This window comes from Embiotoca jacksoni, unplaced genomic scaffold (genome assembly GCF_022577435.1).
Source record: "Embiotoca jacksoni isolate LCO1_2020_lvr unplaced genomic scaffold, fEmbJac1.0.p SCAF_19, whole genome shotgun sequence".
NCBI lineage: Eukaryota > Metazoa > Chordata > Actinopteri > Embiotocidae > Embiotoca > Embiotoca jacksoni.
Window position 1 is genome coordinate 798,747 of NW_027185329.1, and position 8,754 is coordinate 807,500.

The following is an 8,754-nucleotide window of genomic DNA, read 5'->3' on the forward strand; positions in this document are numbered from 1 at the left end:
GCGTCACAGATTCCACCGTCTTCAGCACTTTGTGCGTTTGATTACACCTGTTTATGTGCTGCTGATGTTGTTTGCTCAGCCGCTCTGGGCGTGTTTGTGTGTGTGTGTGTGTGTGTGTGTGTGTGTGTGTGTGTGTGTGTGTGTGTGTGTGTGTGTGTGTGTGTGTGTGTGTGTGTGTGTGTTCTCTTAAACCAACCTGCTGACACAAGGTCTGTCCAGTTGGGATCCTGAAGCTCCGAGGGGCATCGCTGAACTCCAAACTCTCCTCCGTCCTCGTCTTCAAAGTTTACGCCGACGTTAACCGTGTGTGTTTTAGCTGAAGGCTGCACATCAAGGGGGGAATCACACACACACACACACACACACACACACACACACACACACACACACACACACACACACACACACACACACACACACACACACACACACACACACACACACACACGAAGGGGATATTATCGGCTCGTTAGAAAGTTTTGGTCGCATCACCAAATAAAACTGAGATGTGTTGAGACACAATCAGAAGATCTGAGATTAAATTTACAGAAAAAAGTTCAGTTAAACTTTGAGGACATTGTTGGTGTAGAAATAAAAAATACTTTATAATTTTTAAGAAGCATCATAAGTTCTGCATTTATTTCTGCACATCTGTGAACTGCTGCAACACAACAGAACAACAGTTAACAACCGATGAATTAACAAGTAAAAGTCAGCTGTTTCCATAGACTGTATATAACATCTGGACAAGGAGTGCAGTACCACTGAGGGCCACTAGGGGCTGGCTAATAGACTACCATTCAAAAAGTTCTCTCCTGAAAAACAAAGTCGGTAAATGTCATTAGATAAACTCCCTCCTTCTGGAATTTATCTTCAACTTGGGGAAAAAAAATAAAAATTTGCAACACGTCCTTCACTTCTTCACTTCTTCACTTCTTCAGTTAATGGAAGTTGTATTTCTTTGCGAAGGTGTCCGTCCCGACCACAGAGACACCGACGGCGTCCTGCGTGACGAGGACGACCCCGACATGTTGCCACGCGGCTCCGTGTGTCACCGCGACCTCAGACGCTGCCCGATTCGTTTTTATGAGGCCTAATGAATGCTTACGCACACCGATTAATATTGATGAGGTCCTCGGATCGCTGACTCGCACCTTTTCTTCCTGGAGACCCGGTTACGACCCGCGAATGTTAACACACGACGTCGGCTCGAAGCGGGACGACGGTCGGGAGGATCAAAGTGTTAACGTCCATCACGGTGGGACAAAATATGGAGGAGCAGGAAAAAAAAGACCTCGTTTCAACACCGGAACTTGATTTCAGTTTGTTTGTCCGCAGAATTACAGAACAACAATTTTTAAGAGACCTGATGAAAGACTGAATATGTAATATTATAAAACTGGTGGCAACATTACCAGGAAACTTTTGGAAGCGGCACAAAGTCGGTGATGTTTTCCTTCCTCTCAGCAGTTGTTTTTCTTGCTGTGGAGAAAGTGGGCGGAGCTTATCGCAGGTGCTGTCTGCAAACTGACTGATGTCACACAGGTGAGCCTGTTTGGATCTCTGGGAAGTGACGTGTTTGGAAGTAATTAAAGTTAAAACTAAGAAAATAGAACCTTAAAACTACTTCTAAAGACACAGATTTACATTCAGGCAGCTTTACTTTCATATGAGCAGATAACTGTCATGAAAATAGACCGAATTCTTCACCGAGACAAATCAAAACAACTTTATTCACTGAGTTTGGTGGAAGATTAAAAAGATTTCCATCACAAACAGGAAAATTAAATTTGATCGTGAGATTCAATCATCCTAAAATAACATATTAGGATTTTCTTGAGTTTCTTTCTATTTGTTTTTTTGCAGTTGATTTTTCACCCTCTGTTCCTTATAAACAATAAAAGTCGGATGCAGAGAGCCGTCAATGAGTCGATGTTCCTCTGGCACCAAACATTTACGAATTTAGTTTTCCCTCCTCTCGCATCGTACGACATCTTCTACGAAGTTTTTTTTTTTTTTTTTCGTGAGGAAAGATTGTAGTCTGAATCCAGCGTTTTACAAGACTGGAGGTGAATAATTTAATAAGAGAGTTCTGATTGGAGCGTCCAAAATGAAACTAGCGATTGGAAACCAACACAAGTGATAAAAATAAACATTTTTAAACACTTAAAAAATGTGATTAAAAACCGTCCGAGGAGACCGACAGGATGAAGTTTCCTGTGAAAGAAGCTTCTCATTAACCTCTTTTTCAATGTTAAGAAATAAGCAGACGTGCTTAGTAAGAGGTAGAAAAATGCATTAATAATCTCAGAGTGGACTCGTCTCATTCAGGTGAGAGAGTACGGCTGTCAATCACCCGCCTGCACCTGGATTTTAGCCCCGCCTTCAATAATTCAGGGAAAAATGGGAGTTGAGAAAATGTGGCGTCCCCATTAGAGCCGTGGAGGAACCTGTCACACGGCGGGACGACGTTTTTAATTCACAGACCGAAAGAACGGAAGAAAACTCGACGGAAGAAAGTGGAAAATGAAACTTGCAGGAGGGGAAACATCTGCGTCCAGCTGTTGGCGACCGGACTCGGGGAGGGAAAGGAGAGAAAGCGGCGGGAAAGGTGGACTGACAGGTGCGGAAAAGGGAGGCCTGAATAATTCAGCAAGTTCTCCGGCACGACTTTGCACCCCCCCCCCCACACCTCCTCCCTCCCCCTTCGTCCTCCACTGTTAAATCTGCTGCCTGATTTTCAGTCTGTAACTTTAAGGCTCCTCTTTATGTCAACATTTTTCAGTTTCAAATAACGTTCTTTTTGACTCCACAACATTTATCTGTGAATAATTAGCTTTTATTTATCTTTACATTAAAACCCTAAATTAAAAAAACAAAACAGGATGGGATGATTTGCAAATGGCATGAACTCATATTTAATTGAAAATAGAACAAAGACTTTTCTTTTCCTCTCGTCACAGCCTCCTCCGGGGCGTTCAATCCCCTTCTGACCTCTTTAGAGTCACTTTGCACACATACGAGGCTCGAACACACACAGAAAATACTGGAGGTGTTTCATCTCCGTGTCACAGCACAACGGGCATCATGGGAAATAAACTCCTAATTGGAGACGGGAAGAGAACGAGCAGCAACCAGCGATGATGTCATCGTTGGTTTGTGAACGTTATGAATCCTCCAGTTCAGATTCTGTCCGTCACCGTCTTTGCTAGTTCGGAGCGGTTTGGAGCAGGAAGTGACCATATTTGGACGAGCTGGGGGAGGAGCCAGAGGTGGATCTGACCGATCTGATTGGAAACCTGACAATACTACGTCCCGCCCACCGATAGCTGTAACCTGACTGCACCACAGGCCTGTCAATCAAACAGACACGTCCCCAAAAACAGGTCTTCTTGAATCTTCTTTTCTAATGAATGAGGGATTATTTTCAGATGGACCTCCAGAAAACTAATAAGAAGGAGTGACTTTAGCTAACAACACCGAGATAACTGATGGACACATTTTATTCACTTTGGATTTGATGAGAGAAGTTGAATGGGAGTCTATGGAGCCGGAGGCTTTTTGGAGCCGACCTCTAGTGGCGCTCGCTGGTATTGCAGCTGAAGACACTTCTGGATCAGAACCATTTTACAGACCTGAAGCTACGAACTCTTTTATATTCAGTCTGTGATTTACGCACCAAAACCATGTGGTTAAGTTCAGGAAACTCTTCGAATGACGTTTTTATGACCTACAGCATCGTTAGTTTTAGTCTGTAAAGTGGGAATTTAACAGGATCAAACCTTCATAAACTGAATCCTTCAAAGGAGGCGGAGCCGAAACATACATGTTGTCAGTGTCATTAATCTCCATGTAGCAGGAGTTATTAATTAAAAAAACGTTGTGGATACAAGATCGCAGTATTAATGTGCATGCAGTGTTTGCGTTTCTGTGTGTGTGTGTGTGTGTGTGTGTGTGTGTGTGTGTGTGTGTGTGTGTGTGTGTGTGTGTGTGTGTGTGTGTGTGTGAGAGACTCTGCCCGGCTGGAGTGAGAACTATCTCCTTGGTAACTCAGCACCTTTCCCCTCTCTCCCTCCTGAAGTTGACCTCCCACCGAGTGCACAGACACCCTCGTCCCGTCCCGCCATCACACACACACACACACACACACACACACACACACACACACACACACACACACTTGTCCTTTTGCCTCTGCTTTTATAAACAAGTGTTTATAAAAGCCATCACACACACACACACACACACACACACACACACACACACACACACACACACACACTTGTCCTTTTGCCTCTGCTTTTATAAACAAGTGTTTATAAAAGCAGAAGCATAACAGCTTCAGTATGATTTAATTTTATACTCACGTTTTTTGTGCCATTATTTTCTAAATCATAGTTTACCCATGAACCTCTGCTGCTGTTGTTATGAAGAATACATTTTTTTTTTTTTAAATGCATCACGGTTGTCTTTCAAATCAAAACTCTTCAACTTCCTTCTCTCTGCTGAAGCTTCCAGCCACATCTCATGGTTTTCTCCAGAGACGTGGTCACGACTAAACCGTGACCACGTCAACCTCAGTGTGAAGTTTCGGTCATGTGATGTCGTATGAATGTTTAATCAGGGTTTCTGCTAAGAAGTAAACAGCAGCAACACGCAACAAGAATATTAAAAGTTCGAGCGCTTGTTTTTTCCTCCGAGGGGAGTCGACGTTTTATCAAACGGTCGGATGTTTTCTAACGCGGCTGATCATCGATGAGTCGCCCGGGAGACGATCCAGTCCGTCGAAGTCTTGAAAAACGCTGCGACTCACGAAGGAGCCGCTCGTACGAGCAGCTTTGTTTTTAAAGTGGCACGTATGAATTTTTTAAGAGAATTTTCAGCAGTTTCTTGAATTTTCTCTTCGGTGCGGTCGGAAATAAAGTGTTTGAATGTGGAGTTCACATGATACAGAAGTTCAAGCTCACCAAAAGTGAACAAGGTTTGAAGGTTGCACTACAAGATGCTTATTTTTCATTGATGCATTTAATCAGAGCAAAGTTCAGGAGTCCTTCCCGCTCCCTCTTTTTCCTCTGACCACAGCCCGACAGGCTCCGCCCCCTCGGTCCAACCCAAAGCTGTCACTCATTCGTCGTTCTCCTTCCGTAACGGCGCCGGCGGTCTGACAGGATGTGGAAGATGAATCTGTCCCATCAGGAGCAGGGTGAGCGTCCCTCGTCCGGGGGGGTATTCCCGGCCGCTCTCCCCTCCTGACAGGTTTGATGAATCTCCCGCCGCCACTCTTTCTCCTGGAACGCAAATCCAGAGGTTTTAAACCAAACGCACCGCTGCTCCGCCGCTCGGTCGGAGACATTTTTCACTAATGAGAGCCGTGACATTTTTAACCTTAACTTTCGGCCCGGCTGGAACCAGACGAGGCTCGTTTCGTCCTTCTGCTCAAAGTCAACGGCGTCCAGGGACGGAAGGAGGATTCACGCGTTGCAGCGTCGGGTCAAAACGAAAACGTTAAGAGGTCCAGTTGGTGCTTTCAGAGCAGTCGTAATAAAACAAAATAAAACAAAATAAAACAACAGGAAAAGGAAGAGTGACGTTTAAATATCAGGCAGAAATTGGCCGAAACTGCTCGTGGAAAAAAAAGTGGATCGAAAGAAGAGAGTTTATTTGGACAGTCGGCAAAACCTCGAAGGAAAAGTTTCAGATGCTGTTCGACCATCAGCTGAAGCATCCTGACGCCTCCAAGGAGAACTTCTTCAAACGATGTCACGAGTCAGCGTCGAGTCGAGGCTCAAAACTACGAGTCCGAAGATAAAAAAAAAAATTAAGTCGAAGGATGCTCAACGTCGCCCGCCTTCAGGCCAGCGGCTGAATCATCGTTCCATCCGAACTGGGAAGTCCGAATTCTGGAGTTCCTGGTTGGGAAATTTGAACTTGAACGCAACTGTCGAACTTCAACGTGTTGCTACGTGTTTTTATGTTCACAGAGCTGCTAATCGGACTTCTTCCGACTTGTTTGTGATGTCAGTCCAAGCTCCGCCCTCCGAGGTGTATCAGGACATCTGAATCTCAATGCAGCTGAGTTGCATTGTGGGTAATGTAGGCAACCAGTTGTTTTGTTTTAACAAGAATGAAGTGCGTGTGTGCGTCCTGGTCGTAGTTCGTAAATAACATCGGGACTACGGCGCCAACCGTTTCCATCCCACTTCTTTTTTTTTTTTTTCAAGTTTCTCGAGTCATTTTGAGATAAAACTTTTCTGTGTTGATGAAGAGGAAGATGAATAAACAGAAGAAAAACTAGTCATGAGAAAGAAAAGAAGGAAGAAAAACAAGCAGCGACCGTTACCTGCTGTTTAGCTCTATTATTTATGAACTGTGGTGAAATAACAACAAGGAAAAAGTAGAAAACACACTAAAGTATCAGAATCACACATTTTGGACAAAACAAGGAAACTTTGCAGTTTTAGGGTTGTTTGGTGCCAAGAAGCTTTTTTTTTTTTTTTTTTTTTTTTTTTTTTGGGTGTCAAACTGTGTCGCTGCTGTAAAGGAACTACTTTTCTCCATTTCAGTAAATGTGCTTAATTACTTCCCCTTTTTGGGAGAAACCAAGAACTGAAAGTGAACCAGTATCTGGAAACGTATGCAATTTGATCTCAATACTTAAATATTTCTGTGCAGCGTAACGTGACTTCGAAACGCCGAGTCAGAGCTTTTTAAAAAAACAAAACGTCCCTTCAACAGTGACTGTGCAGAAACTGTAAATAAATCTAGAACACAGATATGAATCATAATCTCACCTCCCAAAAAATCTAAAGTGTTAAATCTAAAGAGGTTAAATCTTAATAAAGGCCATGCAAGTTTAATCCATGTAAACAGGTTGAGGTGAGCGGACGATGACTTATTAATGGAGGCCGATCTGACCCAGACCTGCTGGCAGCGGTGTGTGTGTGTGTGTGTGTGTGTGTGTGTGTGTGTGTGTGTGTGTGTGTGTGTGTGTGTGTGTGTGTGTGCGCGTGTGTGTGTGTGTGTGTGTGTAACATGTGTTCAGCACCGCTCACCTGGCTGATGGCGTGAGTGTAATCACACTCGATCGCTGCTTCGCCCGCTGAGACTTACATATAAAGATTTACTGTGGGAGGTTTTATAGCTACAAAAAAAAATCTAAAACCAGAAGTTTGCCAACACTGAGAAATTGTTTGGATTGATGCATTATTAAAAGAAATGCCCATGCCGGCTAAAGTTACCTTCCATCCGTTACCTTGGCGACAAACCTACGGCCCCTAACAACCATCTAAACAACTGACTGATGAGAATATCCTCCTGCGCGTCGTATAAATCTGGAACCACAGACTGAATATAAAAGAGTTCGTAGCTTCAGGTCTGTAAAATGGTTCTGATCCAGAAGTGTCTTCAGCTGCAATACCAGCGAGTGCCACTAGAGGTCGGCTCCAAAAAGCCTCCGGCTCCATAGACTCCCATTCAACTTCTCTCATCAAATCCAGAAGTGAATAAAATGTGTCCATCAGTTATCTCGGTGTTGTTAGCTAAAGTCACTCCTTCTTATTAGTTTTCTGGAGGTCCATCTGAAAATAATCCCTCATTCATTAGAAAAGAAGATTCAAGAAGACCTGTTTTTGGGGGGCGTGTCTGTTTGATTGACAGGTCTTGTTTTTTAGTTTTTTTTAAATCGGATGAAATGGGTTAAAAAAGTTAACGTCCTATTTTCATATTTTACTGAGCAAAACTCAACTTTTGAAGATGGTGTGATGAGTCGAGACAGTTTTCTCAACTAAATAAACTCATTCAATTCAAGCCTGTTTTACATTCGAAGTCGAAAGGAATGACTAAAAAAGATCTTGAACTAAAAATCCACCAGTAATCATATTATATAATATAATAAAAACTGAATCGATTTTAGATTTCACGAAGGAGAATAAAACGAAAAAAGCGTGTTTTAACACGTGTTACCGTTAGTTCGTACAAAGAAACTGAACCGACTCGAAACACCGAAGCGGGAAAAATCAGAACGAGGCCCGGTGGTAACAACAACAACAACAACAACAACAACAACCACCACCGCCGCCGCAGCAGCAGAGAAGGTGGAGAAACATCATCAGTTAGAGAAACAACCACGAGACCGAAGGAACAGAGCAGCTGGCCTCAAACTGCCAACGATCCTTCAGCCACAAGAAACACCTCCGAATGAAACGGCAGCATGTCAGACAAGCAGCTCTCTTTATGGTTTCTCTGTCACCGAGCGAGCGGCTGCCATGACAGTTTCAGCCCCCCTCCGCCCTCCACCCTCCTCCTCCACCCTCCTCCTCCACCCTCCTCCTCCTCCCCGCCGGCAGCGCTGAGTCGGCACTCCTTTCGCCCGCCCGCAAAAAAAAAAAAAAAAAAAAAGACAAAATCGCTTCTTCATTCTGTTTGTTTTGTCGTCGTCCCGTTTCATCGCGCCGCTCCGCTAAACAGGCTAAATGAGGACGCGCTGTTTGAGGAGGCTTTTTGGAGACGACGTGTTTTTTTTTTTGTTACTCTGGCAGTCTGTCTGAAAAATATATTTTTTTAGACGCTTCCTTTAAATTTAATTGAGAAAAAACTTTCAGGGAAACGCTACAAACTTTTTCGCCACCGTCAGCGCCGATCGTCCGTTTGAGCGGTTCAAACGGTCGGCGACGGAGTTTCGCTCTTTCGCCGTCCGTCGCTGCAACTCTGACGGAGGAAACCGTCGACCAATCGGAGTTCAGACGGGATGTAGAC